Genomic DNA, 8456 nt, shown 5'->3' with positions numbered 1-8456 from the left:
AACTACAGCTTTTATTACACATACATAGGCTATATGCTATTATGTAGGCTTAAATATTGTTTGGTGTCTGTATCTATCTATTCAATGCTCATTTTTTTTTTTTTTTTTTTTTTACAATACTCAAAATTATTTTCTTCACAAATCAAAATTATTGTTGATATTGTAATTACCATTTGATTTACATCCTTTTATATGCTGTTGCATTATACTCTTTATTGTCTTTTAAGTCCCCTTCATTCTATTTTAACCCTCCTGTTATCCTCAGATTTAGGTTACATCCATGATCATTGGGGTCATTTTGACCCCAGGCACTTTAATGTCCACAAAATGAGTAGAAGCAAAAACTTTTGCACCGGTTTATGCCTTAGATATTTACTGTTGCTCTGTTGGGGACATAAAAACGCCCTTTAGATAAGTCCTATCACCCCCACACACAGCCCACACACCAACAAAACTAATCCATGACTAGGCGAAAATGTGCAACAACTGCCCAAAAGTTGCCTTGAATTAGTTTTAGCCCTCGTTCACATCATAAACATTGTTAGTTATTAGAGCCCTAAATAAAGCAAAATGTTCTGTTCTAAATAACTTAAGTTCATGTATTTGACATAATCTAGAAATATATGATGTTCCATTTACTATGTTTAACACAATAATTTGGGGTCCAATTGACCCCAAAGGAACACAGATGTAACCAAAATGTGTAAAGCACTTAGGGAAAACATTTTGTGGAAATTGAACTTTTTTCACATTGACCCCATATATTTAGGAAAAGTCATCAAAGATGAAGCAAAAGAATTATGTACTTAATGTATTTTTCAGACTTTAAACATTGAATGGGGTCAAATAGATCCCAAGGATAACAGAATCTTTTGTATCTATAGGCCAACCATTGTCTCAATGCTTGAACTCAGCTATGAAACAAATTAACAATAAAATATATTCTGCATCCTCAAATCCAAAAGGGGGTACATTAAATTAATAAAAGTCTGTCTGAATTTTGTCTTCATGTTTTCCTTTACCGTGTGAGTGTGTCCATTTATATCCCTTTAGCCTCTTGAGTTCCTCCCTCTGACAGACTCTAATTTGAAGCTCATCTTGGGAGTTAAAATAAATGCATCAGATACAGTGTCAGATAGATTAGTCGTTGTAATAAGAACAAGCAGATTTAGCAGTGATGTGCAAACATCTGGATGATCAGCAGATCTATCACTGATTCTTGAAAGTTTGGCAAAAACATGTCCCTGCAGTAAAATATTAATTCTGTTGAAAATCAACTAAATTTTCACAAACAAAATGAACCCAGGTAATGGCCAAGGGGTCTGTCACACGAATACACAGTTGTTTGAAATATTTAAGTGTAATTTTATTACTTTTCATGGCTATAAACCTGTCCACACCCTGTAAAAACGCCTGTCCCAAGGACTGGCATCATCATTTCAATTGACTTAAAATACAAAAATCACTAACAGAATTGAACAATATCACCATGATGTGGAAGACCATATTAAAGTGGTTCTACAGATGTGCACATAGTGGATGTAAAACAATATTTACTATTATTTACTGATTGCTCAAAATGTGTCCAGCATATTGGTCACCACCGTCAGATTTTTTCTAAAAGACAATAAAATCAGGTATGCACAAGGTAATTGTCATTACCGAGGACCCCTTTTCAAACCTTTAGCTCTATTGCCTACTTCACCATCACTGAAGCTCCTGTAAGTTTATTATTTTGTCCTCAATTTGTTAATTTGTTTGGACACTGGTACTGTCCCAACCAACTGTCAACACCGTCGGGGGTTTTAATAGTATTGTATTACATTAATGTTAATAAATATTTTTTTTTTTCAGAAAAGGTATGAAGCACCCAAGAAACAGAGCGAAAATGAAATGGCTAATGTGAACAAACAATGCATAATATTTAAAAGAGTGTTTTTTTGTCTCACACCGTCAGATGTCACCACCGTCAGATTTTGTTCTGCTCATCATGTTGTTCCATATTTTACTAAATTGTGCTGGTTAATGAAACATTACTAGGCATGTTAGTAATAATTGTGATCCAAAATGATACTCTAGCCACCACTGAGGTGCATTTGGAGGTTTTTTTGTCAGAAAACCTGACGGTGGTGACATCTGATGGAGTTCACCAAAAAACACATGTTTTACGTGTTTTTGACATGTTTTAAGAATATGCATACAATAAGTATCTACAGTTATGTTGAATTGTTAAAGTAATTCACTTTAATACAGTAAACATGTGTTTTTACTTCTAATTCTGTCTGCCGCTGTTGACAAAACAAGAAAGAGCCCATTTTATGAAAAATGTTAAACATGGGGAGCTTGGCCAATGCATTCACTGCACAGCCAAGACCTACATCTATGATAATACACCTCTATATTTTGGATTTGAACAACTTAAAAGCTGTTTTTACCACATTTTCAACAACCAGTGGCTTCCTTCCTAGATAATCTAACTAATGAAGTAAAAACACATGCTCATACTGTGCACACACAAAAATAAAGTGTTTATGCAAGATGCCATTGACTTGAGAGGGCTATTTATTTTGCTAAATGCAGGTACTAATTAGACCACTTTCACCACTCTCAGATTACTGTCACCACCGTCAGTTCTTAAGTCACCACCGTAAGAAGGAGTTTTGGACATTTTAAAGGAATGTGCTTACAACATTTTCCTTAGGAGTTGTTGAAATATCAAAGCAATAGCCAATTTAAGCCTACACGAATATTTGTGAAATTACAAAAAATTGTTTGTTCTATTTAGGCGTTAAGTAAGCATCGTATGACGGTACATATTTTAAAATTAGAACACATGAAACAGTATTAAAATAGAACAAAAGTGAATTTTCAACATTTAAAGGCATATGTGTGAACCAAAAAATACACATAATCACTTAAAAACTCCAGATACATATGCAACCAAATCAATACAATTTTAATAACTTTTAATTGTGTCTGACGGTGTTGACAAAAAACAAAGTATGGTCGGAGAAAAGCCTGATTTCTGAAAAAAATACATAATGGGGAGATTGGCCTTGTGCATTTCTGAAAAGCCAAGACCTTAGTCTACGAGGATATACCATATAATTTTGTAATTCACTTTGTTTTTTTCTGTCAACATTACATTCTGTTTTAGCCACTTTCTCAAGAATCAGTGCTATGTGTGATGGGTGTGTGAGGCTTTTTGTTATCTTGCTGAACTTTGATGGTAGACAAACCAAGTCCTCTTTTGACACAGTAAATCGGACACAAATGCGATGTATCATCATTACACATGAACCAAATCTGGCTCACAGTATGGGTTTTATTTCACAGTTCCAAGTTGTCAATAGAGGATACACCGGAAAGGAAGAGGAGCGGAGAGAAAGGGGGAGAGGAGGAGAGGAGGAGAGGAGAAGGAAAAGAAAGGGGGAGGGGGAGGGTAATGGAGGAGAGATTGAAAGAAGAGAAAGAGAGGAGGATAACAGAGGAGGCAAAGATAGGGAAAGGAGGAGATGGAAAGTCAGCAAATGGTTTAATATTAAAATAAATTGTAAGATACAGTATAGGCCTACAATTTGCTTTCATGAGAAATGAAACATTTTGTGCTCAGACCCCCCCCACAGACAAAAGCATAGTGACTTCATCAGAAAAAGTCAGGGGAAGAAATGATAAGACTCTTCATTACATACACATCTGCCAAGTCAGGGTTTCAGTATGCTATGTGTTTTAATTTCACAGTTCCAATTTATTACAAGAGGATACAGGTTTCTCCTGAACATACACGCACAGAGAAATGCTCAGTTGTAGGGAACGAACACTGGACGGTGGTGTAGAGCAGTGGTTCTTAACCTGGGGTGCGGGCACCCCCTGGGGGTGCGCCAGAGATTTCAGGGGGTGCGCAGAATTTTGTTTGTGTTGGGGTTGTTGAATTCTGCTTCCAAACATTATAATTAGGCCATATCAAGACAAAACACAGCAAGTTTTGGTCCCCATGTAAAGTCATTGAAGTATTGATTAATGTCTAAAGCAAGAATCATTGTAATTAATCATTGTAATCAATTTTTAGTATGTATACACATGTAGAAGTTTGGGTTGGGGGTGCGTGGCTTGTCTTGGGCAGAGGTAAGGGGGTGCTACAAGAGAAAAAGGTTAAGAACCACTGGTGTAGAGCAGGAGAAGAGGGGAGAGGAGGTGAGAGGTGAGAGGTGGAAGCAACTTTGCCTCCCCCACCTGGCCAGAGATGGTATCACAAGTCAAGTCTTTATGGGGTACTTACCGTCAGCCTCCACCCCTTCCTGACACCTTATGGGTCCTGGGGAGTAAAAAAAAAATAATTACTTGAAATGAGTGGTTTTACAACAACAATCTAAACCTTTGCACCACAAATCCACCACGATTCGACCCGTTCACTTCCATTATTTTTTTTTTTCAACTAAAAGCCCCTACATGGTCAGAAAGTAGAGGGCATGACTTAAGTGCCCCATTGACTTTTTGTGTTTGGCAGTGGTGTAGTCTACGTAGAACGCAGGTATACGGAGTATACCCACTTCTAAATTTCTGGGACTTCAGTATACCCACTTAAAATTCATTGGTCCATTATTTAGAATAGCACAAATATATACAGTATACCCACTTAAAAAAATGCTCAAATACACAGTATACCCACCTCAAAAAAGTAGACTACACCACTGGTGTTTGGTGTATCAACACCTGAACACATGAACCAATAGGCCTAATAAAATCCAAACAAGCAATAAAATGTCCTTGAATCCAATGCTCGAAACAGATAAAAGGTTGAACATTGTGTCTTTTTGTTACGTTGACCCTGTCTTTTACTTTTGCTCAATGGGTAGGCCTAGACATACTGACGCCACATAATAATGTAGTTTTTCCGATTGAATTTCGTTTCATTTCGAGGTGTTATTTGGAAGACATTTGGATTAGTAAGTGGTTACGCTCGCAAAGTCTTGATATAAATTGTCATGTAGGCTACCTAAAAAAAAGTAGGTGCGGCATTATGGTAGCATAGTCAGAAAAGCGATTGCCTCCCAATGCGATGCCGTGTGCCACGCAGGTTCAAATCCACATTGTTGAAATCCAACAATTATAAGACATTCATGTGGAAAAAATCTGGCAGAAGTAGATAATTTATTTTGTGCATTACCAACACACACGGGTAGTCAAGGGAAATTGAGCGTTACGCTGTGGGGTACAAAACATGATTTCACGTTTTCCGTTCACCATGTTTCACTGTGGATTCGAACCTGCGTGGCACACAGTTAAAGGGGGAGTCGTCTTCTATGTCGTCCCTGGTGAGGTTCAACACACCCAGCTCTTCACAACACAATATCCTTGAGGCATTTTGTCTAGGGCTGTCATGCACAGGCCTGTCAACAAAGAGGGACGAACTGGTATGTTGTCCTGGGCTCAGGGAGAGAGGTGGCCCAGAATTGAGTCCCCATGACATTGTACAGTATGTACTGTAGCCTACTGGCAGGGGGGGTGTAGAATTTTGGATGAATTATACTGCCTTTGCAGTGACAAACATGTGGTTTAGCATACACTGTTGGAGGTTTCAATATTGAGTGTCTTTCTGTCTCTGCCACAGAAATGTGCTTGTTGATAGTTGGGCCTGCTGTGTCTGATAAGGGGTGCCTGCAGAAGACCTTGGGCTACTTACAGCGAGCCTCTGAGACAAGCAGGAGCCATCCGTATGTTTTAATATCTATAGCATACGTGTCAGAACACTCAATTTTGGTATACGTGTCAACTTTTAGTATACGTGTCTGATTTAGAAGTGGACTATATAAACGTGGTCCACCATTTTGTCCTTTGTCATTTTTCGCGATATAGGATGCTGTTCATTGAGAACCTTACTTCGACACGAGACTTTGTCATTTTCTTTTACACTCTATTTTTCTATTTTTCTTCATTTCTTTTCTTTTTCTAAACTTTTTGTAATCTCACTTTTTCGACAATAAATTGTATCCTGATTTGACCCTTTTAATTACGAAGACGTCTGTTAGGGGGGTGTCATTTTTTCCACCTGGCCTGGTCGAGGCTGTCAGTGACCCATTATGGCCCAGTGTTACCCATTATACCTCATGCAGAGCTGGAAGAAGTCTATCCTTGGTAAGTTGGCCCAGCCATACGGTAGAGCACCGCACTGTAACACTGGGGACCTTGGTTCGATTCCCTCCCTGTCTCTCTCTCCCACTCATCTTCACGGTACCCCCCCCCCCCCCCCCCCCAAAAAAATAAAAAATAAAATAGAAACCTTCTGCTCTGTGAACTTTTAAGTTTTTGATTGTCTATTTAATGACTAGTGCTGGATGATATGAGTCTCCATATAAAGAGGTGGGGCATGGATCCTGAAATGTTCCTTTACACTTGCCTGGACCTATACATAAATGTGTTGTATTCTACACATGTTTAGATGAATTTGTCTAGTTCTTGAAGTGTGTGACTTTTTCTAACAGAGGATTTAATACATGTTTTCGTCAAGAAAAGAAAGGAAAAGAAACAGAAAAAATGTTTACAGTATATATAGGCCCATGTATACTTTGGTAAAAGTTATTAGACTACGATACTATGAAATACCATGAATATCTATGTGACCTAATGTAATAATGAATATACAAAAATTAAAGTAATAATTCATAGTTTATATGTGTATGTAGTTGCAGTTCTGTTGTTAGTGTTGACAATAAGATAATTGGGCACAGCTTCTCTCACAGATTTCGTTCTGTTGTGTTAAAGGACGGTAGTTAGTACAGCATTTATTTTGTGGAGGTGTTTATGTCATATTTCCAAACTTCAGTCGGATAGCAGCCTAAGTGTAACATGTCATAGCTGCAGTATATATTGTGAGGGGAGATGAAAATGGATGTTTACAGCTCTCTAGTGGTCAACATTAAAACTGCAAGTGATGCTTACTTGTCAAGTATTTGTCTGCTATGGTGAAGAGCAGCAGAGTCTCTGTGCAAGAGACAAACTCTTGCGCAATCCACAGTATAGGCAGGGGCATAGCAGCAAATTGTGGGCGCTATGTACAATCCACTCCAATGGATCCCCCAGCCATATAGCTACATAAATCGGACTGTATGTGGGCCCCCTATATACATGGGGCCCTGGTGACTCAGTCACACTTTACCCTAGATCTAGGTAAATTACTCTTTGATAATGGGGGCTCTACAACCCCCAGAGGGCGCTAGGGAGCCCTTAGGGGTGTTGAGAAGAATACAGCGGAGAAGGGGCTTATTCAGTTACCAATGGGATGCATTAGTCTATTGTATTTTTTAATACTAAGGGGGCATTGGCAGGCTAATGACGAGGCCAAGGCCACTGGGGGGCTTTTAAGTAGGTCAAAGGGGCATTTGTTCCAAAAAGGTTGAGAACCACTGATCTAAATGAACATTTAGAAGGAATGCACATAATGTTTAACGGCTAAACTTTGATACTTATCTGTGTGTGTTTTTTTTAACAATAAGGGATAACAGTAAAATACTTTTTGTCAATGTATGCCTTAGTGCTGTGATTCTCAAAGTGTGGTCCGGGGACCACTGGTGGTCTGTAACAGAACTCAGGTGGTCCGCATGGCAATTTCTACTTTTCCAAGACAAGCTAGCAGTAGGCTACATTTGTAATATTATTACAAAGTTAAGCATAGCCGAAGTCTTATTTTCACCACAAAGTGGTTCTCGGTCTGAAAAGGTTTGAGAAACATTGCCTTAGTGAACACTGTCACCTCTCAAGATCATGAACACTGTAACCTTTCAAGGTCATGAGATGAGGTCACTGTTCCCCAGACTAACGGAGGGCCTAATTGACTGGCAGAGAGCCCACTGCCTTGGCGCTGTTCACTGCCCATGGTGTTGCCCCAGTGCTGTTCACGAAATGAATAGGCTTTCACAGGTGAGAAACCCTTTGGACTGCAACAGACTTTCCAAGAATTTATGACACTGTAGATAGATAGAATGAGAGAGAGACAGAGAGAGAGACTTTGTCTAACAGATACCTGACAGGACCTTTGCATGGTTTTATTCTAACAAGTTATAACAGTTTTTGGTTGCCAGTTGAATTTATCAATTCGAGTAGAGTATCATTTATTGATCTCAGGGGGAATTTAATGTCTCAAGTGGCATATGTAAATACAGAAGACATGACACATACAGCTCCAGGCCACATAGAAACAGTTGATTCATATCCATAATTCCAATAATGTTAAACTATCATGGATTATAGATTCATTGCCCAGATTTTGAACTATTCCAATCATTCATTTGTTTATGTTTATATATTTTGGCCTTCCAGAAAAAAAAAAAAAAAAAAAAAAATGAATGAATGAATTGGGGAATTAACATTATTAGAATATTGTAATAAAATCACAATTTTCTTCAGCAAAGGTCGGGTTACATCAAATCAGTTGAAATGTGGTAATTTCTACATATCAT

Source organism: Engraulis encrasicolus, unplaced genomic scaffold, assembly GCF_034702125.1.
Source record: "Engraulis encrasicolus isolate BLACKSEA-1 unplaced genomic scaffold, IST_EnEncr_1.0 scaffold_357_np1212, whole genome shotgun sequence".
Taxonomy (NCBI): Eukaryota; Metazoa; Chordata; class Actinopteri; order Clupeiformes; family Engraulidae; genus Engraulis; species Engraulis encrasicolus.
Note: the sequence above shows the minus strand (reverse complement) of the source record.